This window comes from Taudactylus pleione, unplaced genomic scaffold, assembly GCF_031769625.1.
Source record: "Taudactylus pleione unplaced genomic scaffold, aTauple2 ptg000536l, whole genome shotgun sequence".
Classification (NCBI taxonomy): Eukaryota; Metazoa; Chordata; class Amphibia; order Anura; family Myobatrachidae; genus Taudactylus; species Taudactylus pleione.
Genome location: NW_028284938.1, coordinates 2,798,868 through 2,826,454, shown reverse-complemented (window position 1 = coordinate 2,826,454; position 27,587 = coordinate 2,798,868).

The following is a 27,587-nucleotide window of genomic DNA, read 5'->3' as shown; positions in this document are numbered from 1 at the left end:
GCAGATTTTAGTGATGAAGGTTGTGACGCAGCTAATGTAAAATGAATGAGTGGTATGGTTTCTGCTCACAGATGCATGAACCCAGCATGGTGCACGTGCAGATTTTAGTGATGAAGGTTGTGACGCAGCTAATGTAAAATGAATGAGCGCCATGGTTTCTGCTCGTAGATGCATGAACTCAGCATGGTGCAAGTGCAGATTCTAGTGATGAAGGTTGTGACGATGCTAATGTAAAATTAATGAGTGGCATGGTTTCTGCTCACAGATGGATGAACCCAGAATTGTGCAAGTGCAGATTCTAGTGATTAAGGTTGTGATGCACCTAATGTAAAATGAATGAGTGGCATGGTTTCTGCTCACAGATGGATGAACCCAGAATGGTGCAAGTGCAGATTCTAGTGATTAAGGTTGTGATGCACCTAATGTAAAATTAATGAGTGGCATGGTTTCTGCTTGCAGATGCATGAACTCAGAATGGTGCAAGTGCAGATTCTAGTGATGAAGGTTGTGACGCGGCTAATGTAAAATCAATGAGTGGCATGGTTTCTGCTCGCAGATGCATGAACTCAGCATGGTGCAAGTGCAGATTCTAGTGATGAAGGTTGTGATGCAGCTAATGTAAAATGAATGAGTGGCATGGTTTCTGCTCGCAGATGCATGAACCCAGAAAGGTGCAAGTGCAGATTCTAGTGATGAAGGTTGTGATGCACCTAATGTAAAATCAATGAGTGGCATGGTTTCTGGTCGCAGATGCATGAACTCAGAATGGTGCAAGTGTAGATTCTAGTGATGAAGGTTGTGACGCAGCTAATGTAAAATGAATGAGTGGCATGGTTTCTGCTCGCAGATGCATTAACTCAGCATGGTGCAAGTGCAGATTCTAGTGATGAAGGTTGTGATGCAGCTAATGTAAAATGAATGAATGTCATAGTTTCTGCTCACAGATGCATGAACTCAGCATGGTGCAAGTGCAGATTCTAGTGATGAAGGTTGTGACGCGGCTAATGTAAAATGAATGAGTGGCATGGTTTCTGCTCACAGATGCATGAACTCAGCATGGTGCAAGTGCAGATTCTAGTGATGAAGGTTGTGATGCAACTAATGTAAAATGAATGAGTGGCATGGTTTCTGCTCACAGATGCATGAACCCAGCATGGTGCACGTGCAGATTCTAGTGATGAAGGTTGTGACGCGGCTAATGTAAAATGAATGAGTGGCATGGTTTCTGCTCACAGATGCATGAACAAATCCAGAATGGTGTAAGTGCTGATTCTAGTGATGAAGGTTATGATGTGGCTAATGTAAAATGAATGAGTGGCATGGTTTCTGCTCGCAGATGCATGAAACCAGCATGGTGCAATTGCAGATTCTAGTGATGAAGGTTGTGATGTGGCTAATGTAAAATGAATGAGTGGCATGGTTTCTGCTCGCAGATGCATGAACTCAGCATGGTGCAAGTGCAGATTCTAGTGATGAAGGTTGTGATGTGGCTAATGTAAAATGAATGAGTGGCATACTTTCTGCTCGCAGATGCATGAACTCAGCATGGTGCAAGTGTAGATTCTAGTGATGAAGGTTTTGACGCGGCTAATGTAAAATGAATGAGTGGCATGGTTTCTGCTCGCAGATGCATGAACTCAGCATGGTGCAAGTGTAGATTCTAGTGATGAAGGTTTTGACGCGGCTAATGTAAAATGAATGAGTGGCATGGTTTCTGCTCACAGATGCATGAACCCCGCATGGTGCAAATGCAGATTCTACTGATGAACGTTGTGACGTGGCTAATGTAAAATGAATGAGTGGCATGGTTTCTGCTCACAGATGTATGAACCCAGCATGGTGCATGTGCAGATTCTATTGATGAAGGTTGTGACTCGGTTAATGTAAAATCAATGAGTGGCATGGTTTCTGCTTGAAGATGCATGAACTCAGAATGGTGCAAGTGCAGATTCTAGTGATGAAGGTTGTGACGCGGCTAATGTAAAATCAATGAGTGGCATGGTTTCTCCTCGCAGATGCATGAACTCAGAATGGTGCAAGTGCAGATTCTAGTGATTAAGGTTGTGATCAGGGGTGCCGAGAGGGGGGGGAGCGGGTATAATTTGCCCGGGCTTCCAGAGGGGCCCGGCGGGGGCCTGGGTCCGGCACCGCCCCCCCTCCCTCCTCACTATCTCCCAGCACACAGCGTGTGCTGAGATGCAGTGGGAGATTGTTGTGGCTGCTGCTTAGCAGCTGTGAGCAATCTCCTATGCCTTAGGGGGGGAGCGATCACACTGATCGAGCCCCCCCTGGCTTTGCGCCGGGCGTGCAGCCCCACTATGCGGCGCCGTAAATGTATGCTTTTTTTTACTTTTTTATTCGAGTGGTCGTGGCCATGCCTCCCGCTATTAGGCCACGCCCCCTCTTTCCCGGGGCCCGGCAGCGCTCTCAATGGCCCTGGTCGTGATGCACCTAATGTAAAATCAATGAGTGGCATGGTTTCTGCTCGCAGATGCATGAACCCAGAATGGTGCAAGTGCAGATTCTAGTGATGAAGGTTGTGACGCGGCTAATTTAAAATGAATTAGTGGCATGGTTTCTGCTCGAAGATGCATGAACTCAGCATGGTGCAAGTGCAGATTCTACTGATGAAGGTTGTGACGCGGCTAATGTAAAATGAATGAGTGGCATGGTTTCTGCTCGCAGATGCATGAACCCAGCATGGTCCACATGCAGATTCTAGTGATGAAGGTTGTGACGTGGCTAATGTAAAATGAATGAGTGGCATGGTTTCTGCTCGCAGATGCATGAACTCAGCATGGTGCAAGTGCAGATTCTAGTGATGAAGGTTGTGACGCGGCTAAAGTAAAATGAATGAGTGGCATGGTTTCTGCTCACAGATGCATGAACGAACCCAGAATGGTGCACGTGCAGATTCTAGTGATGAAGGTTGTGATGTGGCTAATGTAAAATGAATGAGTGGCATGGTTTCTGCTCGCACATGCATGAACCCAGGATGGAGCAAGTGCAGATTCTAGTAATGAAGGTTGTGACTCGGCTAATGTAAAATTAATGAATGTCATGGTTTCTGATCACAGATGCATGAACTCAGCATTGTGCAAGTGCAGATTCTAGTAATGAAGGTTGTGATGCGGCTAATGTAAAATGAATGAGTGGCATGGTTTCTGCTCGCAGGTGCATGAACTCAGCATGGTGCAGGTGCAGTTTCTAGTGATGAAGGTTGTGATGCGGCTAATGTAAAATGAATGAGTGGCATGGTTTCTGCTCGCAGATGCATGAACGCAGTATTAATTGAATGGATTCTCGCTTAAGCATAAGGTAATAAATTAGGCTTCTATGGCTGCCCTCAACTGCAAACACTTTGCCTGTGTCTCTGTTCCAGGCTTGCCTACCGTCCCGATTTGGTCGGGAGCCTCCCAAATATCGGGTGCTGCTCCCGACCCCCATCGGGAGTGTCTGGCCACGCCCCCCGCACTATGTCGGCAAGTATGCTCTGTTCTGCTTCAATGTGTTCAACTCTAAATTAGAAAAGTGCGCTGACCCCCGTGTTTTGGTTTTGGATCAGATTCATCTTCGTGTTTTATTTTTGCAAAACCACCCTCATTTAATTTGGACATGTTTGGACATGTTTACACGTAATCCAAAACCCTAGTTCGGTTTTTAAATCCGAGTTCCGAACTGACTGCAGAACCAAATCGGGACTTGGTTCGACTCCGAACCCCAAGTGATTCCAAACTCGGACTCTGTTCAACTCGGAACTTCTAAATCATAATTGGCTACTTTTTATAAGGCATTTCAGGGAGATTGTGAAATTACCACCAATCAGCGTGGTGGTAAAGTGGACGAGCGCGGAGGTAAAGTGGACATGTACTGCTACATCTGAGAGGTGTGTCATAAAACTGACTTACTGTACATCCAAATGTAAGTGAGCCTCAAAGCAGTTAGTAAGATCTATTTATTGATGAAAACACACTGATACTTTTCAGGGCTTGCTCATCTATTGTGTTTTACAAGTGATTCCATATAAGTGAGCACGAGAAACCTCATATAAAAAGTTAATGTAGCCATAGGGATCATTGTGTCTTATAACCAATGGAGGGAAATGACACTGATTATACCATTTGAATGTATATATCTCTGATTTTTTTTTTTCAAGTATATAACAGCTACATAATGAGGGTAAGGTGCAATCAGGGAGATTGTTAGAGGGGGCGGAGCTTAATAACATGATGCCTTCCTGCCAGGTCCCCTCCCCATCCACAACATGCAGTGCAGATGGTGCAAGGTAAGAGTGTGTGTGTGTGTGTATGTATGTTTGTGTGTAATGTACAGTATGTGTGACCCGTGCATGTGTGGTGTGCTTATCTTGATAGGGGCCCCCACAAAGTTGTTTCTCCAGGGCCCCCTCAAACCTTAATCCGGCCCTGACTACCCTAGTTACGGCCCTGGTCAAGGCACACATACCTACTCTCCCAGAATGCTGGTAGGCTCCCAAAACTTTTGTGGTGCTCCCAGCAGCCCGGAAAAGCAAGAAAATCTACAAGCCCCCCCTTGCATCCCCCCACAACACCCCACCCCTCCCCCGCATTCCTTACACACACACCCACAGCTTCACAATGCTGTTCATCTCAACATTGTGAAGAGGGGGCGGGACCACACTGATGCGAACGCTCAGTCACGCTCCCTGCTCCACGCCCAATGCTGCATCATCTCCTCACCACACTCCACTTATGCCTCGCCATGCCCCCCTGCCGTAGGTAAGTATGCGTCAGGGGCTGGCAGGCAACTTTCAGTCTGGTAAGCAAATCCAAACAATCTACTACCAGAGGTGTAGCATGTAGCCCAGAGCACATGCATTCTATGGCACCGTCATATATAATCAGGCTTGCCAACCCTCCCGATTTGGCCGGGAGCCTCACGATTTTTGGGAGCCGCTTCCGGCCCCCCGGAAAGGCAGGCAAGCCTCCCAAAAGCCTGCGACCAGAAAAAAATAGAAACCCCCGAAACGCGCGGGGGGGGCGGTGTCCCCTGCTTCACAATACTGAAAATAACGGCATTGTGAAGAGGGGACGGGGCCACGATGACGCGATCATGTGGCCCCGCCCCCGGCTCCACCCCATTGTGCTGTCAATGGTCAGCTCCGCCCCCAATGTGACGTCACTGCCCGCCCCCGCCCCCCACTGTTAGCCGACAATCAGCTCCCTCCCGGAAATCTGGAGCTGATTGTCAGCAAGTATGATACAATACTGTGCAAAAGTTTTAGGCAGATGTGAAAAAAATGCTGCAAAGTTAGAATGCTTTAAAAATAGAAGTGTTAATAGTTTATTTTTTTATCAATTAACAAAATGCAAAGTGAATGAACAGAAGAGAAATCTAAATCAGATCAATATTTGGTGTGACCACCCTTTGCCTTCAAAACAGCATTAATTCTTCTAGGGACACTTGCACAAAGTCAGGGATTTTGTAGGATTATAGTCAGGTGTGTGTGAGTAACCAATCATACCAAAGCCAAACACATAGGTTAAAGCACAAGGCCTGATTCAGACCCGCTCGCAAGCGGGTCGATTGTTAGGCAGTGCACAAGCGCGAACCCTGGAGCGAGCACAAAAAGCACTCGCTCCGGTGCTCGCATCCAAAAGGGGCGCCTGTCGATGTTGATCAACAGCTCGCCCCGTTTGGAAGGCGGGGCGGGGGGGGGGGGTGGCTGGGCAAACGGAGGCATTCCTGCAGGAATGCCTGCCGTTTGGGGGCGGCCCTACTGACATCACTCGTGATGTCAGTAGGTGGACTTCCTGCTCTATTAGAGCAGGAAGTCCACTGGGGCTTGCGGCAATGAGACCCTACCGTAAGGGTCTCATCGCAAGCCCGATGGTCGCGATGGTCTTGACCATCGCGACCATCACCTGGCCGCTCGCATAAGCTATGGGTGGTAACCCACAGCTGTGCGAGCGGCCAGGAAGCCGCAACTAAAAAAACAAGCGGCCGCCCTGATTCAGAGCGAGCGCTCGCTTTTTGCGAGCGCCTCTGAATCAGGCCCACAGTCATTAACTGAAACAGAAACAGCTGTGTAGGAGGCTTTAAACTGGGTAAAGGAACAGCCAAACTCTGCTACAAAGGCGAGGTTGTGGAAGACATTTTCATGTCACAGGTCATACACCAGGACAAGACTGAAAACACAACAAGACACAAGGTAGTTATACTGTATCAGCAAGGTCTCTCCCAGGCAAAAGATTTCAAAGCAGACTGTGGTTTCAAGATGTGCTGTTCAAGCTCTTTTGAAGAAGCACAAAGAAACGGGCAATGTTGAGAACAATAGACACAACAGTTGGCTAAGGAAACTTAGTGCATCAGATGAAAGACACATCATACTCACTTCCCTTCGAAATTGGAAGATGTCCAGCAGAGCCTTCAGCACAGAACTGGAAAATGCCAGTGGGACCCAGGTACACCCATCTACTGTTTGGAGTAATCTGGCCAGAAGTGGTCTTCATGGAAGAATTGTGGCCAAAATGTCATACCTTCAACGTGGAAACAAGGCCAAGTGACTCAACTATGCATGAAAACATAGGAACTGGGGTGCAGAAAAATGGTGCTCTGGACTGAAGAGTCAAAATTTTAAATATTTAGCTGTTACACAAGGCAGTTTGTTCGCCGAAGGGCTGGAGAGTGGCACAATAATGAGTGTCTGCAGGCAACAGTGAAGCATGATGGAGGTTCCTTGCAAGTTTGGGACTCAGGGGCAGAACTATGGGAGACAATGGAGGCGCCTGCTGCCGGGCGCCAGCTCTGAAGGGGCACCTGCTAAAATGTCCACAACATATCCACCCCTCTAAGGGCTGTAATTATGTACTCAGAGTGTACTGTTATGACCGCCCAATACATGACAAGCCATCATACACTAGGGTAGAGCTCCATGTCAGACCATCAGCTGCCACCTTCATCTATCTATAGCCTGTCTGCATGCAAATTGCTACATTACAGTGTCAGTAGTTGTGACAGGGGGAGGGGGGGGCACCAAATTATAACTTGCCTCCAGGAGTCTGGGATGAATTCACACCACTGTTGGGACTGCATTTCAGCAAATGGAGTTGGGGATTTGGTTAGGATTAATGGTTTCCTCATTGCTGAGGAATACATGCAGGTAGTTATCCATTATGCATCATGGAGGCATCTGATTGGCTCCCAATTTATTCTGCAGTAAGAAAACAACCAGGGGCTGGCTGGCAACTTTAAACCTGGGGGGCAAACACAAACATGTGGCCCTCGATTTTCTACCAAATAACCGCGATGGAAAAAATAGCATAATACATTTCTCAGAGGCGTGGTGTATCTAGAGCTATAAACAAATACATAACCCACCAGCCCCATCTGACAAAATAGAAACTATACTAGTGTCTTCTCTTCAATACAGAGACCATAACAGTGACCTCAATAGAATAATTAGACATAAAACCAGATCCACAATCTGGCCGCCTCTCCTTGCTCATTAAAAATATGCGCCCCCTCCCCTTTTTAAATTAGACCCCAGATCTCACTGACCCAAACCTCCATTATTAAAATTCCTACCCAGATGTGACCCCCAAATATCTGATTAAAAGCTGTTCCTCAAATGTGATAACTCCCCTTCTCCCTCATGAAATGTCAAACCAAAGATTTGCGCACACACACACACACACACACACACGCGCGCGCGCGCGCGCGCACACACACACACACACACACACACACACTGTCTCGTCTCTTCCTGCAGCCTTCTGAATTGTGCTTGGTGGATAGCTCCAGCCATTCACCAATCAGTGTGGAGATACATCCTACCACTGTGATTGGTGGATGGGACTAGAACCATCCACCAATCAGCATTCTGCCAAGCCAAACACAGATAGACGCTGCGGCTGCATCACATCACAGGTATGTGACAGATGGCTGGGAGACAGAGAGAAGATGTTCCCCGGCTGTTCTGACTGTATGAATAACATAAATGGAGCAGTCGGGGAGCAGCGGTGCATTGGGATGGAATCCCAGCCCAGGAATTTTTTGGAAGCAGCCCTAAATGGGGTGGGGTCGGGGTCTATCGATAGGGGCGGGATCTCTCCGTGCGTCTGAATAGGCAAGGACTAAAATGCCCACTAGTGTCTACAGATGCTGCAATAATGCTTTGTGTGTCTTTAGACACTACCATCGGTTGCACTATTCCAACTTTAATCTGAGTATGTCCTCTAAGGCAGTGGTTCTCAAACTCGGTCCTCAGGACCCCACACAGTTCACTTTTTGCAGGTCACCCAGTAGGTGCACAGGTGTATTCATTACTCACTGACACATTTTAAAAGATCCACAGGTGCAGCTAACTATTTCACTAGTAATTATGTGAGGAGACCTGCAAAACATGCACTGTTTGGGGTCCTGAGGACCGAGTTTGAGAACCTGTGCTCTAATGTGAGCAATTCAGCATCTCTATATGCAACCCCTTTCAGTAACACGCCCATGTCACTTCAATAACACGCCCATACTATGTCACATCTGCATCTGATTAGCCAACCCCCTGCAACTTTCTAATGGGTGTATTTACTAAGCAGTGTTAAGAGACAGAGGGCCTGATTCAGAGCCGTTCGCTATTTGCGGTCGTTCGTTCCAAAACAAGGGGTGGCTATTCAAATGATCCGTTCGCAAATTGCAGTCTGTTCCCACCTCTAAGTCTGAACGAGCGCGCAAAACATACACTCGTTTATTTGATAAAAACGCCCCCTGGCCGCTCGCACCATACGTCATGTCCGCTATTTATTAGATTAATCGAGTACATCGTACAGCGTATGAACTGCTCGCTATTCTTGTGGTTGATTTTTTCAACCGCAATCATGCGAGCAGTTCTGACTATAAAACAACCAAGTGACGTGGTCAATGATGCTGCTGTATTAATTATGCACACCCTTAAAACGCCCATTTTGACCTTTAAGCACGCCTGCGTTCTGATTTCCACTCCCCGTTTTCAAGCACCTTCCCCTGTTACCACCCACATACACCTCCTCCTGTCACTCAAAATAGCAGGCATTCGCTATTTAGCGAACAAACGATTTTCGGCCGCACTGACTGGTTCGCGCATGCGTATTACAAACCGTACGCATGCGCAGATGAGCGAACATTGCTCATAACGAACGAGCGGCCACTTACGAGTGGCTCTGAATGAGGGCCAGAGTGAAAAGTGATAAGGAAGTGATAAGGTGCCAGCCAATCAGCTCCCAACTGTCATTTTTCAAACACAGCCTGTGAGATGACAGTTGGGTGCTGATTGGCTGGCACCTTATCACTTCCTTATCACTTTTCACTCTGTCTCCTAACTCTGCTTAGTAAATAGACCTCTAAGTACACTAATGGAATGCATGTGTGGTGTAACTCAGATGCATTCACAGACTTTAAGCATTGCATAAGAAAAAAAAAACACTTTTACTGGCATTACTTTTTGACGTACTATTGTGCTGACCTTGTATTGGTTTTCCTGTACTGTGTGCTATTGTCTTGGGCTGGTTCAGAGAAGGGTGCTGGTTCCAGGACTAGGGTTCACTGTGCAGTGTATGGGTGTCCAGTAAGGTGTATTACTTATCCTGACTCTCAGTTTCTGAGTTCCTCATTGGTTGCCAGTTCTAGGTCTTGCGTCAGAGCCAGAGTTACAGCACCCTTAAGCTGTTCTCTGATTACATTAGACTCCGATTCCTGGCTTGAGTTCTGAGCTCCAATCTACTAGTAATATATTGTTCTGCGTTCCGGAGGTCACATTTGTCCCTGGAGTGTATCCCTAGTTTAGCTGGTCTTCACAGGTCACTAGGCAAGGGGTCACCCAGTGGATCTGGTCTGTTCACTCTGGTTCCAGTCCAGTATCCATGCATATCACAAGTCTGTGGTTCCACTTCCTACACTGTCACTAGTGTACCTATACTCCTGTTCATACCCATGAGCCAAAGTATTATTAAGCCTCCTCATTTCCTATGTACATCTGTCATACCTAAGGGTCCCGGTCTGATCTAAGGAATACCAAGGCCATGACAGTTTTTTCAAGCCCTATGGATCAGGCAGGGGAATATACCCTAAAGGCAAACACCATATCTAATTTGACCGATCGTGTGACCCGACAGGAAATAGTTCAACAGATCTGGCAGTATCTACAGGAGTTAGCCTCTCAGGCTTCTTCAGCCAAAAATCTCAGGGCTATTATTTCTTCACCTACATCCAGTCTAAGGTTACCCACTCCGGACAAGTACGATGGTAACCCTAAAAATTGTAGAGGGTTTCTTAATCAATACAATATCCATTTTTAACTAGCTACAAATTTTCCCACTGGAAGAACTAAGACTGCCTATATCATTTCTCTCCGGACTGGGCAAGTATTATCATGGGCCTCGCCATTGTGAGAGAGCTCAGATCCCATCTTATCGGACATACAAGGATTCCTATCCACCTTCCGCATAATATTAGATGAACCAGGCAGATCTTATTCAGCAGCATCTGATATCTGGTGTCTGAAACAGGGTCATCAATCAGTGGGGCAATATGTTATTCATTTCAGGACATTATCTTCTGAGCTCTCATGGACTAATGATGCTCTGGTAGCAGTTTTCTGGCAAGGACTATCTGATTGAGTTAAGGATGAACTTGTATCTAGAGAATTACTCACCCAACCAGGACTATGTGCAATCGTGTGGATATTCCGTTCACAGGAAGACAGTTGGAGAAAAATAAAGTAGAGCATCCCAAAGTTCAGTCTGTTTCTCAAATATGCCCTGGGGCTGGATGGTGCCGGTAATCTTGTGGTGTTGGTGCAGCTCCCTGCACCAGCTGCACTAAAAGTGCACACCTGGACAGGAACCTTCATGGACAGTATCTTTCAAACATTTGAACTAGAGATGTGCGCCGCAGTGACGTAACTAGGGCAGGGCGAGCGGGGTGCTTGCCCCGGGCGCCGTGGGACCGGCGGCACGGGGGGGCGCCGCCGGCCACGGTCCGGCCCACCCTAGTTAGCCACCAGTGTAGCGCCGACCGCAATGAGTGCGGTCAGCGCTACACATTTACACAGGACCGGCGCTAGGCTTCCAGCGCCGGTCCTGTGCTGCACACCTGAGCCCGTTCCCTCCCCCTGAGCGCTTGCCCAATAGCGCCAGGAGCCGGGCTCAGGCTGTGCATAACACACGCATCGCCGCCAGCGCTGGTGGCGATGTGTGTGTTGAACAGCAGCCAATGAGAGTCAGATAGACTCTCATTGACTGCTGCAGCACCCACTGCAAGAGCCGGACTTCCGTCCGGCTCCTGCAGTGGGTAATGGGACAGACGTCATGACGTCTGTCCCATTATGCTAAGCGCACCAGCCCGGGAGGACTGGCGGGCGGTGGCGGCGGGAGCGGCGGCGCGGACTGGAGGAGCAGCAGCAGCAGCGTGGATTCAGGTAAGTATGTTTTTATATATATATTTTTTTAAAAAACCTGTCAGCACTACTGGGGGCACAATGGGGGTGGCTACCACTGGGGGGACCTCTACTGGGGTGTGGGCACAACGGGGGGGGTGGCTACTACTGGGGGCACCATTATTAGGAGGACCTCTACTGGGGGGGCTATTACTGGGGGCACCATTATTGGGAGGACCTCTACTGGGGGGGGCTATTACTGGGGGCACCATTATTAGGAGGACCTCTACTGGGGGGGCTATTACTGGGGGCACCGTTATTAGGAGGACCTCTACTGGGGGGGGGCTATTACTGGGAAACCTGCATGGGGGGGACTACTGCTGGGGGCACTATATAAAGGGCACTGAATAGGGGGGGGACTACTACTGGGGGCACTATATAAAGGGCACTGCATAAGGGGATACCACTACTGGGTGCACTGCATTGTGGGGACTGCTACTGGGGGCACTGCATAAGGGGGAACACTAAATAGGGCACTGCATTTGGGGGGACCACTACTGGGGGCACTGAGTAAGGGGAACTAATTGGGGGCTGTATACGGGGGACCACTACTGGGGATACTGTATAAGGGGCACTGTATAAGAGGGACCACAACTGCATACTGGGGGTACTGTATAAGGGGTACTACTGGGGTTAAGGTGCATATGGATTGGAATGTTCAGCGTGAAAATAAAGGGGTGTGTCATGTTGACACGCCCCATTTTTAAGTGACCGTGCCCATCTTTTTCCCCGCGCGCCGAAGGCGCGCGCACATATCGGGGTTTTGGGGGTGGGGGCTCCCTTTTCAAATTTGCCCTGGGCTCCAAATACCCTAGTTACGCCACTGGTGCTCCGACCCCCGTGTTTTGGTTTTGGATCTGGATCTACCCTGGTTTTGGATCTGGATTGGTTTTGCCAAAACCTCACCTCCGTGTTTGGTTTTCGTGGTTTGGTTTTGGATCTGGATTTTTTCTTTAAAAATCATAAAAACAGCTAAAATCACATAAAATGGGCCTGTTTTTGTTACTACAGTATAATTAACCTCAATAACATTTATTTCCAGTAATTTCCAATCAATTTTGACCACCTCACAATATTATTTGCTTTATCTAGTTAAGGCCAAAAGGTTGCATCCAGCTTGCTGGCTGACTAAGCTAAGTGACACAGTGGGCGGCACTAACATGTGGCAGTTCAGTTTCTAATTTCCAACACAAGTACAGTGTGCTATACAGTGTGGGTTGGATACACGAATAATGCACTTACTGTGACAGCAGTGTCGGCAGAGCGGGGTTGCTGACGGTGTCCTCAGTACATGGAATGGCAGTGCTGTGGTGCTGGCAGTGTCCTCAGTGAAGAGTACCGGAGATGTCGGCAGTGTGGGGGTGCCAGCGGTGTCTTTAGTGCAGGTTTTCTGGCTGTGTCAGCAGTGCGGGGGTGCAGCTGTGTCTTAGTGCAGGTTTGCTGGCTGTGTCGACAGTGCGGGAGTGCCAGCGGTGTCTTTAGTGCAGGTTTGCTGGCTGTGTCGGCAGTGCGTGAGTGCCATCTGTGTTTTAGTGCAGGTTTGCTGACAGTGTCGGCAGTGCGGGGGTGCCAGCGGTGTCTTTAGTGCAGGTTTGCTGGCTGTGTCAGCAGTGCGGGGGTGCCATGGGTATCTTTAGTGCAGGTTTGCTGGCTGTGTCGGCAGTGCGGGGGTGCCAGCGATGTCTTTAGTGCAGGTTTGCTGGCTGTGTTGGCAGTGCGGGGGTGTTCTCAATGCAGGGTGTCAGCAGTGCGGGGGTGCCAGCGGTGTCTTTAGTGCAGGTTTGCTGGCTGTGTCAGCAGTGCGGGGGTGCCATGGGTATCTTTAGTGCAGGTTTGCTGGCTGTGTCGGCAGTGCGGGGGTGCCAGCGATGTCTTTAGTGCAGGTGTGCTTACTGTGTTGACAGTGCAGGGGTGTTCTTAATGCAGGGTGCTGGCGGTGTCTTCAGTGCAGGTTTACTGACTGTGTTGGCAGTGCAGGGGTGCTGGTGGTGTCCTCTGTGCGGGAGTGTCGGTAGTGTGGGGGTCGCTGACGGTGTCCTCAGTACGTTGGGCAGCAGTGCAGGAGTGTCGGCAGCGGGGGATGCTGCCAGTGTGGGTGCCGGCGGTATCGGCAGCGGGGGGTGCCGGCGGTGTCAGGTGGCGGGGGATGGCGGGCGCCAACCTCTTTTTCTTGATTGTGCTGTTTTCAATGGGCTTAACGCTGATTGGCCGAGAGCCGTGACAGACGGCTCTCTCAGCCAATCAGCGTTAAGCCCGCTCAAAACAAAATCTCGCGACTCGACAGAGGGGTCACGAGATTTTGCCTCAGGTCAGGGCTCCGGGGCAGGCAGGGAGATCCGAAATTCGGGTGGGTTCGGATCTCTGAGATCCAAACCCGTTCATCTCTAGTTTGAACACATTTATCTCAATTGATATATTGGGCCTGATTCAGACCCACTCGCGAGCGGCTGCCCACTCGCAAGTGGGTCGATGTTATGGACTGAACATGCGCACGACGGAGGGAGCTCCGTCGTGCGCATGCGCCAGACGCGACGAGCGAAGGAAAGTCCTTCGCTCGTTGTGTCTGATCAAAGGGGGCGTGCTGTCGATGTTGATTGACAGCACGCCCCCTTTGGTAGGCGTGCCGGGGGCGTGCCTCCCTGACGGGGGCGTTCCCACGGGAACGCCTCCCGTCAGAAGCCGGCCCACTGACATCACTAGTGATGTCAGTGGGAGTGATTTTGGCTCTGATAGAGCCAAAATCACTCCGGAGCTTGCGGTTGAAAACCTCAACCGCAGGCTCCGGCTCGCAATTTCGATGGTCGCGATGGTCACAACCATCGCGGCCATCAAAATGCACGCTCGTATAGCCTGTGGGTGGTGACCCACAGCTATACGAGCGTCCAGGAGGACGCTCCATTTTCATGGAGGCCGGCCCTCATTCAGAGCGTGCGCTCTGCTCAGAGCGTACGGCTCTGAATGAGGGCCATTGTTCCTATATCATCTATTTTCCTGGCTACTCTATAACTAGTTGTTTTTTAACTTTAATTCAGTTTTTATCAATATTGGACCAGCATTTACATATCATCTCACAGATTATTTTTTAATCCCCTCCCCCATTTTTCTTTTCCCCCCTTTTTAATCATATTTTTTTTATATATTTTTTACTTTTTTTTATACTTTTGGGTTTTTTATCTACCCACCCCCCTTTTTCCCAGGACCACCCCTCCTTATGTTATTCATGTTGGTCTGTCTGTCCTAATATATTCATATGAGCTAAAATACAATTCATATATACCTTTACTAAATTATCATTGCCAAAATTTAATTAAGGTTACAATTATCACTTAAACACACTGATTTCATAAGGTGAGCGTGAGCTGATTTTTTCTTATTAAATCCATATCAGTGAATCTTTCTATAAGATATAGATCCAACATACTAAGGTATACACAATTAGGTAAGCGCTATATGATTTAACGTTACTGCACGCTGATGTATGCTGCGCTACTCAGCTGATTCATAAGGTGAGTGTGAGCTTATTTTTTTCTTATTAAATCCATATCAGTGAATCTTTCTATAAGATATAGATTCAACATACTAAGGTATACACAATTATGTAAGCGCTATATGATTTAACTTTACTGCACGCTGATGTATGCTGCGCTACTCAGCTGATTAAAGTGGCTGTAGCCTGTGTCCGACTCCAGTCTCACAAGTGGCTGTGCTGTTAAGTGACTGTGTATAGGGGGCACACTGCACGGCACGCTGATGTATGCTGCGTTACTCTGTTGATTAAAGTGGTTGTGTTCAGCCTCACAATTGGCTGTGTGTACAAGGCTTGCTGATGTATGCTGCGTTGTACTCATGCCCATTTGCTCCACTATAAAAATATAAAAGTCTTAAAAAACTTTTTTTTTTCTGCTGTATCCCCTGTGTACTGTATACAAGCAGTGTGTCTTCTTGGCCCATAGCCGTCTGTGTATACAAGCACCGTGACTCCTTGGGCTGTAGGCCTTTGTGTACACAAGCACTGTGACTCATTGGGCCATAGCCATCTGTGTATACAAGCACCGTAACTCTTTGGGGATTAGCCCTCTGTTTATACAAGCACCGTGACTCCTTGGGTCTTAGCCCCCTGTGTATATAAGCACTGTGATTCCTTGGGCTGTAGGCCTTTGTGTACACAAGCACTGTGACTCATTGGGCCATAGCTATCTGTGTATACAAGCACCGTAACTCTTTGGGGATTAGACTCTGTTTATACAAGCACCGTAACTCCTTGTGCCTTAGCCCTCTGTGTTTACAAGCACTGTGACTCCTTGGGCCTTAGCCATCTGTGTATACAAGCATCGTAACTCCTTGGGCATTATCCCTCTGTGCACACAAGCACCGCAACTCCTTGGGCCTTAGCCCTCTGTGTTTACAAGCACCATAATTTCTTGGGCCGTTGCCCTCTGTGTATACAAGCACTGTGACTCCTTGGGCTGTAACCCTGTGTGTACTCAAGCACTGTGACTCATTGGGCCTTAGCCCTCTGTGTATATAAGCACTGTGACTCCTTGGGCCTTAGCCCTCTGTGAATACAAGCACCGCAACTCCTTGGGCATTAGCCCTCTGTATATACAAGCACCATAACTCCTTGGGCATTAGCCCTCTGTGTACACAAGCACCGTAACTGCTTGGGCCTTAGCCCTCTGTGTTTATAAGCACCATAACTCCTTAGGCCATAGCCCTCTGTCTATACAAGCACCGTAACTCCTTTGGCCTTAGCCCTCTGTGTATACAGGCACCGTAACTCCTTGAGCCTTAGCCCTCGGTGTATACAAGCACTGTAACTCATTGGGCCTTAGCCCTCTGTGTATACAAGCACTGTGACTCCTTGGGCATTAGCCTTCTGTGTGTCCATAACACACAAGTACTGTGACTCCGTAGTGAATGGTGATTAGTAAATACATAATATTAGTAACTTAGTAGTTTTTATACAACTTGAGTGTTTTCATCAATATGGATCATGACAACCAACCGAGAGGAGAGCAGAAGCAGCAAGCAAATGCTAGCACTTCAGCTGGTGGAACCAGTCATGATGATGATACTAGTCCTTCACTATCATCTAAAGCTGATGCTCAAGGGCATAGAGGCTTTAAAAAATTAGGGTATCTGAAATAAAAAACAATTGAGATTTTATAGGAGTAAAGACAAAAAAAGTCTAAAGGTTAGTGCAGAATAAAATAAAATTGGTAACATACCGTTCACCACACGCAGTGCCAAGGAAAGGCCTTTATTTCTGAGTGGTGGTTCTGCATCTGCCAGTGAGGCATCTTCTGGCACTCATGACAATGAAAGACCATTTCACTCAGACAATAGAAGAAGTGTAAAAAAATGAAAACCACTAAGGCAGTAGATCAAACTGTGCGTTCAGAAACACAAATGTCAGAAATCCCTGAGGAGAGTCTAAGTGTGTCCACAAGTGCTATGTGTGAACCTGACCTTTCAGAGAAGCTGCCTTCCACAGTTTCTGCTCCCTCTGTATTTGTGGGGATGAGCAGCATAAGTATTGCTGATGACATAGTAATTGAGAATGCCAACATGGAATTGCAAGAGGATGAGGGGGATATTTCTGTAGCTGACACTGGCACTATTGAGGATATTGAGGATGAGAATGTTGCTTGTGTAAGTCAAGCACCAGTGGAAGTAGCTCTTCGCCATGATAAGAAGAAGGCCATTGACATGCCTGGGCATAGGACCAACAAATCCACCTTATATGTGTGGAATTATTTTTATCCAAGTCCTGACAACATTTGTCAAGCCATCTGTAGCCGTTGTGGAACCACAGTAAGTGGAGGTAGGGATGTTAAGCATCTAGGAACCTCCTCGCTATTACATCATCTGCAGCGAGCTCATGACAAGTATTTTATAATATCAGAAACTGGTGCTAACAAAATAACAACAAGCAGTCCAGCACCAGCTAGCTCCCTTCTCTCTACTAGATACCAGCATCTGCAATCTCCACAGCCAACACCTTCATCCTCAATATCCTCAGTAATGATCAGAGGTAGTCCGGCATCCAATTTGCTAGGTGACTCATCCCCTTTCCAGGACTCCTCAGAAGAATCCTTGAGCGCTAGACTTGCTGCTGCTGCTGGGGGTGGATCTTCATCCCAGAAGTGGACCAAGAAGACTACTAGAAGTAGTATAACAAAACAATTGACTGTTAAACAATCCTTTGTAAGGGGAAGCAAGTATGACAGCTCTCACCCAGGCGCACAGCGGATCACTGATGCTATTACGGCTATGCTAGTATTAGATCTGCATCCAATATCCGCAATTAATGCAGTGGGTTTTACACAGTTAATTGAGGTCCTATGTCCCTGGTACCAAATTCCATCCCGGTTCCATTGTACCCGAAAAGCCATTCCTCGGCTGTACCAGGATGTAAAAGAAAACCTACAGTATTTTTTGGCCTACAAAATGCCATTGTACCCACTGTCCACTTAACCACAAATATGTGGACAAGCGGTAGTGGGCAAACTAAAGATTACATGACTGTGACAGCCCACTGGGTGGGTGAATCGCCTTCAGCAGCGGCAAAAGCAGTATCTAACAAACAATGCCAGCACATTCAGAGGCAGTCTACTCTGTGTATCGGTGGATTCAATAAGAGGCGTACCGCTGACAACCTCTTAGAAAAAGAGATGTCATAGAAACATGGCTTACCCCACTTGGTTTCTCCTCAGGATTTGTGATTTCTGATAATGACACAAATATTCTGAAAGCATTACAGCTGGGTGATTTTCAACACATCCCCTGTTTTGCTCACATGATCAACTTAGTGGTGCAGGGTTTTTTAAAAATGAAAGGGGTGTGCAGGAGATGCTGTCTGTGGCCTGAAAATTTTTGGGACATTTTCAGCATTCAGCAACAGCATGCAGGAGATTGCAGCACTTGCAAGAACAGTTTAATTTGCCCTGCCATTAACTGAAGAAAGAGGAGGTAACAAGGTGGAATTCCACCCTTTATATGCTTCAGCGCATAGAGGAACAGCAAAAAGCCATCCATAGCTATAGAACAGGCCATGACATTGGGAGATGAGGGGGAATGTACCTTAGCCCAGCACAGTAGAGAGTACTTTCTGTCTTGTGCAAGGTACTGACATTGTTACCTTGAGTATTTAAGGTGATTCCCTTAATTAGCCTTTTGCAAAATCAGCTGGAGAAATTAAAGCAGGAGATTAAACAAAGCAAATCTGCAAAGTATGCCGGACTTGTAGATCAAGTCCTTTATTTGCTTCACCAGGATTCACAGGTGGCCAACATCTTGAAATCTGATCACTACATTTTAGCAACAGTGCTTGATCCTAGGTTTAAGTCGTATGCTGTGTCTTTCTTTCCAACTGACACAGATCTTAAAAGATGCAAAGAGGTCATGGTGAGCAAGTTGGCAGCTCAAGTGACACATGGCACTATGACGTTTCCTCATTCAGTTTCTTCAGCAGCAGCCAGAAAAAAAATCAGCTATCCCAAAAGACCCAGTGGTGATGCAGATAAGTCAACCCAACATTTTGACATCTGGTCGGGTCTAAAAGAATTGCCCAACATTAGTGACACCTCTACCATAACTCCATCTGATACGATCACCATCCAAAGAATGGTGCAGGATTATTTTCATGACACTGTACAAATAGACATGTCACAGAGCCCTTTCAAGTACTGGAAGGGAAAAAAGGCAATTTGGAGGCCCTTAAACAAACTGGCTTTGCATTACTTAAGCTGCCCACCCTCCAGAGTGTACTCAGAGAGAGTTTTCAGCACAGCCAGGAACCTTGTAAGCGAATTGCGTAGGAGGCTACTTCCTCAAAATGTGGAAAAGATGATGTTCATCAAAATGAACTGGAAATTCCACGAGGAAGACCTTTCCTGGCAATTACGTCACAGTACAGAGACTTCTGTTATGGTGGATTCCAGCGGGGATGAATTAATATTGTGTTAGGATGATGTATACACTGATGAGGGTGAGGATGGCAATGACAGTGACATCTTGCCACAGTAGAGCTATTGCCTTAAGCCCATTGGTAGCTTGTTTTGTAGGGGCCCAAATAAACCAAGCACTTCAGCCACAAAAGTGGCAGTCCCTATTGCTGAAGTGCTTGGTTTGTTAAAGTGTGCATGTTATTTTTAATATACAACATAAGGGTGGGTGGAAGGGCCCAAGGACAATTCTATCTTGCACTACCTTTCATTTCTGCCACTGCTGTGTGACAATGTTTCATAGATGTGCTTTAAACTGCGGTATCTGTCGCTTAGTAACCAGCCAGCTCACTGCAGCCTTTGGCCAATAATGGTGAAAACAATATTGTGAGGTGGTCCAAATTGACAGTAAATTACTGAAAATTAATGTTATTGAGGTTGATAATAATCTAGGAACAAAAAAAGCCCAAATTATGTGATTTTAGCTTTTTTGACAATTTTTGTAAACAATCCAAATCCAAAACCAGTCATGGTAGGGCCAAATCCAAATCCAGCAAAAATGATCCGGCGCACATCCCTAGTCACAATATAAATTAATTGCTCCATATGGGTATTTCTTGTCAAATTGGGGCACTAGTAATGTGACTATGCTGTTTTACAAACCGTTGTAGAGTTTGTACTTAAGACTCAATCATGAACTGCCTATTGTAGTATGTGTACATGCATATAAATGATTTGTTCCATGGGTACTTTCTGTTAAATTGTCTTTGAGATTTCTGATCTAATTTTAATATATGTATATAAGTACATGACTATTATTTTCGGCACTAGACAAAAGTTTTGTCTCTGAAATTGTTTGTATTTTGATGCTCTAATTTTTGAACATAAGTTATATTATATTTCTTGGGCAGACTAGTTCTAAAAAGTCTGGATACCCTAATATTTGAAATAACATGAAATAAAATATATGTTTTAATCAGCCAATTCTACAAACACATATTGTAAATAAGAGTGTCACAAAAATGTATCACTCTCTTTATTAGCCTAGGCTAATTCTTTTTTCCTGAGTTTCTCACACCGCTTGTTTTTCTCTTCTTTCTTTTCTCCTCCCTTTTTACTATTTCAGTTATTTTTTAATCATCCTCCACCACTCTCCGATCTCTTCCGATTGTTTTACATTCCCTTCCTAGCGTATAGTATTAATTCATGAGAGTACTCCGATAGCTTGTTATATACTGCCTCTGTGTGGTATGTTTCATTATAGCCAGTTATGCTTAATCCTTACCTGTAACGCCACGAACAATACTTGTAGGCTTAGATGTAAAATAATAACATTTCTACAGTGCTCCACAAACACAAATATAATCAGCCTAGCAATACCTGCGAGCGACACCACGTTTACACAACAATATACAGATAAATCAGATAGTGGTGCTTTATTTCATTTTATATGTTGTGTGCACCCACGGAAAGAGGGGTGTGGTACAAAATTTAACTGTTGTGGATGTCGACATTCATGATGTCAACATGGGCGGGTTGTTAACATGTCAAATATCGACATTCAGAAATGTTGACATTATTGTCTTCAATGCCAGAATATCAACATTGTTAATGTAGATAGTCGGCACGTCAACCCTCTGGCTTTCCATCGGTGAGGTGAGTACCCTCACCGATTAAGTTACCTCAACTCTTAACTTGTGAAAAAAATCATCTGTTAACATTCTATTTTCAACATTCATAATGTTGACATTGAGAATGTCAACAGTAGAATGTTGACATTCTAAATATCGATATTATGAATGTATATCGGAAAGAGTTTAAATCTTTAACCACACAACAGCGCCATGTTCAACCACTGTATGATTTACAGTATATAATAATTTAATAATTGTTGGTACGTGAACTTACTTGAATCTGAAGGGTCTCATTCACCCTTTGCTTTCTCACTTAAGATATCTAGAAGGAATTTCCTATGTGTGGACCAGGGGCATATTAAGAAAGGAGGGGGCCCATGTGCATTCCCCATCCGGGGCCCCCTCCTCTCACCCGGCAGCCGGTAGCAGACTGATGGCTGACTGCAGCAGTAGTAGACTCTGGGCACTAGTCTGTGCCCAGAGTCTACTGTGCACACGCAGGTCGCCGGGAAAATGACGGCCGTGCCATTTTCCATTTTGTGCAGGACTGAGACACTAGAAAATATGCCCACACCCTGCACCCATTATAAATACGCCACTGGTGTGGGCACCCATTACCTCCACTCCATGATTTTGTAATATTAGTAGTACCATTTGTAAGTACCGTATATTGAAGTCCTTCTCTAATGCTCCTGTAGCCTACCTTCGGATCCTTAGTTCTGGGATGTCTCCAGTTGCTAATATGAGCACACAAGGTAAGGCTGCCCATTATCCCCTGCCCTAATGGCCAACTTGTGAACCCATAGAGCAATAGAATTAAGTGGCTGCATTATCAGGCCTGCTATTTTACATCATAACATTATGTTTTCCTTCACTGAGCTGTATCCACATACTGGATTTGGAACCTACTGTGGACTAGATCCTTCTTACTTGCACTGGTGATTGTCAATAGTTATTTGAAGTGTGTTAATCATAAATAAAATGGACCATCCTCTCGCACAGCTACGTTTCCTATATTTGTTAATCTGATGCCCCAACTGGACTGAACAAGGCATCCAAAGACCAAAGGCAGTTATAGGACCTGTATCTGAGTTGTATGCAATGTATTCACACATATAGTCAATGTTTTTAAACTGCACATTGTGTGTAAGTAGCTTAAAAGTCACACAGCGCATGCGTTCCATGGTCTGTATGCATAAAGTCGCAAAAACTATTGTGATTCATAGCCCAAGAAATGTATTGGTGTACCTGGGCGGGGAATGAGAGGTGGCTATTACTAATGGAGATGCACTGTCTGAAGGATTTGTTTTATTAATTAAATGGCTGCTTTGTTTTAATTTACTTTAGTCTATTTTCATTGTTATAATTATCAATGATATATGTGGATGATGCACATTTTACTTCATTTTCCGATATATTAAACTTATTAGCAAACATTTACAGATTCTTATGCTGAGAATCTGAATCTGAGAAAGCCTCTAGAGGGCGCTTGTAACTCGTCTTTCAATTCTTCCATTCTTTATGACAGTCTAGGTTGAAGTCATCTGCTGTTAAATATATGTTTCGTTTACAATTATATTGTACCTGGACAGAAGCTTAAGCCAGGCATCGGATATGAGTTTTGTTGATGAGTGAGAGATATCTGGCGCTATTGCCTTTCATACTGTATAAATCATATTGTTTCTTCATGTGTTGGATGAACTAGTCTGATGAATCTATTGCTCCCTGTCTTTCCAGCAACACAGTTGTTCAAAGCTCAAATTATCAAAGGGTTTATGGGCCTGATTCAGACCTGCTCGTGAGCGCTGAGCGCTCGCAAGCGGGTCGATGTTGCCCAAGTGCGCATGTGCACGATGGAGGCGGCTCCGTCGTGCGCATGCGCGAGACCCAAATAACGATGGCCAAGCCGTCGTTATGGGTCTCGCACCAAAGGGGGCGTGCTGTCGATGGTGATTGACAGCACTCCCCCTTTGGTGGGCGTGCCGGGGGCATGGCTACCCAGATGGAGGCGTTCCCATGGGAACGCCTACCATCTGGGTCCTGGCCCCACTGAGATCACTAGTGATGTCAGTGGGAGTGCTTTTGGCTCTGATAGAGCCAAAAGCACTCCAGGGCTTGCAGCAGCGAGACCCTACCGCAAGGGTCTCGTCGCAAGCCCGATGGTCGCGATGGTCTTGACCATCGCGACCATCATTTTGGCCGCTCGCTATAGCTGTGGGTGGTCACCCACAGCTATGCGAGCGGCCAGGAGGCCGCTCCAAAAAGGAGGAGGGACTGCCCTGATTCAGAGCGAGCGCTCTGTCAGAGCATCCGGCTCTGAATCAGGGCCTATATTTCCTGGTGTGAGTGTCATGTAAGATTGCGTTTCTCTGTTATAAGCTGATAGGAGCAGTAAGGCCTGTAATTTAGGAGTGGGTAACATTGGCTGTGCTATGTGACACTTCTACTTACATGTATACTTAAAAATGTTTAGTGGCATTAGTACAGATGCACCTAGCGCCTATTCGCCATATTGTGTGAGACGCTTGATGCGACTGAGATGCTCCGAGAGGATTATCGTACCATATATTTCTTTACATTTTGCATATTATATGCATCACAGAATCTGTGAAAAGCTGCATACAGGGGTTGATGTATTTAGCAGTGTAAAGATTGAAAAAGTGGACCAGTGAAGAAGTTGCTCATATCAACCAATCAGCTTCTAGCTATCATTCTATAGATTGTACTTGATAAATGCTACCTCAAAGCTGATTGGTTGCTATGGACAACTTCTCCACTTTTCCATTTCTCCACTCTTTTCATGGTTTGATAGATCAACCCCACAGTGTACTAGAGTCACTAGGCTGCGACTTTAACAGCACATGAATTGTTTTTAAACATGAGCAAAGTCGCAGATTAAGCACAATGGAATACAGATTCAGACTCAATCGCCTACCAATGTACAAATGTTGCAAATTACAGTGGTCTGCGTACAATATCAATACAGTTTTGTTGCTTCAAGTAGTTTTATTTGTGCGTACAGGATGCACATTTTAAGTAAAAAGCTGTTCGGCATGGCCAAGTTGCCTCAGACCTGGCCAGCCGGAGGGGCTATTTTGCCCGAACTTGGCCAAATAGCCCCTCAATGTATGAGGACACATCTGTACTTTGAAAAATTCTTAAGAATCAATCACTAAACTCATATTCGAACCAATTTCGAATCTATATTGTAGAGTTGTAGGGAAATAAAGTATTGATCCACAATGATGAAAGATATTTGTTATCAAATATTTTTATTGTGCCACTAGTTTTACACAGCAATGTACAGAGAATACTGTATGTAACTTACTTCAATACTGTCATATTGGAGCAGTAACGCTAACCACTACATCATCCACCCTGCTACAGATGTCTTATTTGGGCATTTTTTGCACTTGGGCTTATTGTGTAAAGATTTTACTATAGGCCAGATTTAGAGGCGGTTGCAAATGCCAGTTGCAGCTCCGATCCCTTACACAGCAGATGTGCAAAAATATGTTGCAGCTGCCTGAAGTTGCAATGAGAGACCCACCAGCGGCATCTCAGATCCACCGCTTGCATACGAAGACGCAACCATCAGTCGATCATCAAACTTCTGAGTCACCCCATGGTTACTCATAATGGCCGACGCAAATGAGGCACAAGCTGAGACATGCCCCAAAAACTTTAGCAACACGCCTGCATTTCAGTGGCCACCATCCTTTTCCCTTTGCTGCCCAAAAACAGTCCCTGTCTGTCAGTCACTTTGCAAATAAATCCTCACTGCGACCGCCATCGCAGGTCCATTGCACCATGTGATTTATATGCCTGCACAGTAGGAAAAAATAGGCCATTTGCAAAACATCAGCATTGCGACCGGCTCTGATAATGTGGACTTTCCAGTGGCCTTTTCCAAGAGAAGGATTACCTCTTTCTTTCTTGTCTTTTAATGTATAATCATGATTAAAGCACCAATATGGAGTGAATAGTATTCAAAGGCATAGCTATAGTAAGTGCAGAGAGTGCGGCTGCTATGGGGCCAAGGCCGCCTCTGGGCACAGCCCTCTCCCTGCACCGAGTTACAGTACACTGCCATCTCCTGAGCCTCGGCTTTTCTATTCTCACTAGAGTGCTGCTGCAGGGCATCTGGGTCCAGAGTTGCTCTAAGCTACAGCCATCTCTAGCTACTGCCTGCATGCATTGTGATGTCATAATGCAGGTCACAGCCCTATATAAAGAATGCCCAGCTACTGGCAGCCATTTTGTGGTGAAATTTTGTCCTATATTGATACTCTCTGAGTAGTTCCTGCTTTATTTAAGCAACTTTGGATAACAACTACTGATATGGACTTTGAATTACAAATTTCAATAAGGCCCTAAACAGCAATATCTTCAGAAGAATAATCTGAATAACATATTCAGGTAAGTACTATATAACAAATTTTGGCCTGTCACTCTTACCCATTCAGACACCTCCCTCCATTTTATGTGCAGCTTTTAATTTAGAAACAATTGATAAAGCAAATTAGTAATCTGATATTACGCTGTATGACTTAAGATGGGTACACACTTGACCAATCCTCCAGGGAACCAACTCCAGGCCAGACTGTTGACACAATCTTACTGGAGACCTGGAAGCAGATTAAATACTTAGATCTCAGATCTGCATCTGCTGGAACAATTTACTTAGAGTATTGTGTCACCGTACACACACTTCCAATCTTTGGTAGACCAGCTGCCACTCACAGGCAAGGGCATAGCTACAGTAGGTGAAAAAAGCGCAGCTTCTAAAGAGTCCAGGCCACCTTCTCCCTGCACAAGTACACTGCCATCTCCAGAGCCCAGGCTTTTCTACTCTCACCAGAGTGCTGCTTCAGGGCATCTGCTGTCACTGGCCAAGCTGGCTCCGCCTCCACCTCTCCTCATCGAGTGATTTATTAGTGAATCATAGCCTTCTTATATAAAACTATATCATAACCATTCATATTAAGGAGACTATATCATTTTTATTTTTAAATATATATTTTTGTTTATAATACTATATGATAATCACCATTCATTTAATCCTGCATGTCAGCTAAGTAGGCAGATAGTGCAAATATTAAATACAGAAACACAAGTACAGCGCTCTCAAATAAGGACTGAAATAGGATTAAAATTTATGCCAATATTTAATCAGTAAAAAGCATAAAAACAATAAGAAATAACATACATAAATATGGTGATCACAGTGAAATCACAGTAAAACACATGTATAAATGCATATAAAAAATTGCACTACACAGAGATTGTGACAGTAACACCCCAGTCCACGCTAGTGTTCAGTCAGATCAAAGCAGTATGGAGTAATATATAGCCCATAGAATGGATATCGAAATTTATATTAGTCTCCTGGTTTGTATGGTACCAATTGTATCCAACATATGTGGTAAAGTTAACAGTTCCGTATGTTGTTGTATGTTGTATGGGGTTTCTTTAGCAGTGATGACAATGCCTTGTAGTAATTGAGTGAACTGAGGCTCGGATCAAGTCGGCTGGAAATGAAGACTGTATGGTGTATTAGATGGAGATGTAATGAAGAGGGCTCCCGCTGAGCTGAAGTTGGTGGTGGGTGAATATATGCTAGTCGCCTAATCTGTTTCACTGTGCGGAGTCACTGCTTTTTCAAAGGTGATGTTATACTGGCCTGGATCGTCATTTATACTGTCTTAGCAAGATGGCTGATTAGCAGCTGGTACAAGTTATCTTAAACATTACATCTAATCAATAATAATCAATAAAAGGAGGTAGACCTATTTCCACTGAAAGTGTACAGTATGTACCTCATACAAACTGAAAACAGATGTTAATTTCAACAATAACCCACTCACCGTCTACAGCCATCTTTGACCCTCTCATGGGATGTAAACAAACACCATCACGTGGGGCGGCTACTACTTCAGGACCAAATATGTTCAATCCATTCGTAGACCTCAATAGATACATTAGGAGTCTATGTACAAAGAGGTACTTTTCAAAGAAACATCTAAATAGATAGATTCAGGTGATAGCCCTGCTCTAGAGACACTTGTGGAATTATGGGAAGAGAATAACACCTTAGTCTCGCCCCCTAAAACCCAACCAGGCTACAACATCAATAGAAATACATTTTAATCGAAGTCAGAATTTTTTCCAATCAAATATAAGAGCAGTAGTGTGGAATGCTTTTACAAAACTACTCTAGTATTAATTCTGTCTTCTAATTTATACTTTTATGTGGACTCCTTTTTACAACCACGAGTTTCTTCACTTAGGTCCTACATCCAGGACACTACACACTTCTTGCAATTGAGTAAAGATATAGGGCCTCATTCAGAGGTGGTCGGAGGATGCAAGCGGTCGCTCAGAGACTGGGCGGCCGCTTGCATCCTGACCGCCCGCCTCTGTTTCGGTCATTAGGCTGTGGGTTAACACCCACAGCTCTAACGACCGCTCCGGTGATGGTCGCGATGGTCAGAGACCATCGCGACCATCGGGGCCTACGACGAGACCCTAGGGTAGGGTCTCCCTTGTCGTAAGCCCTGG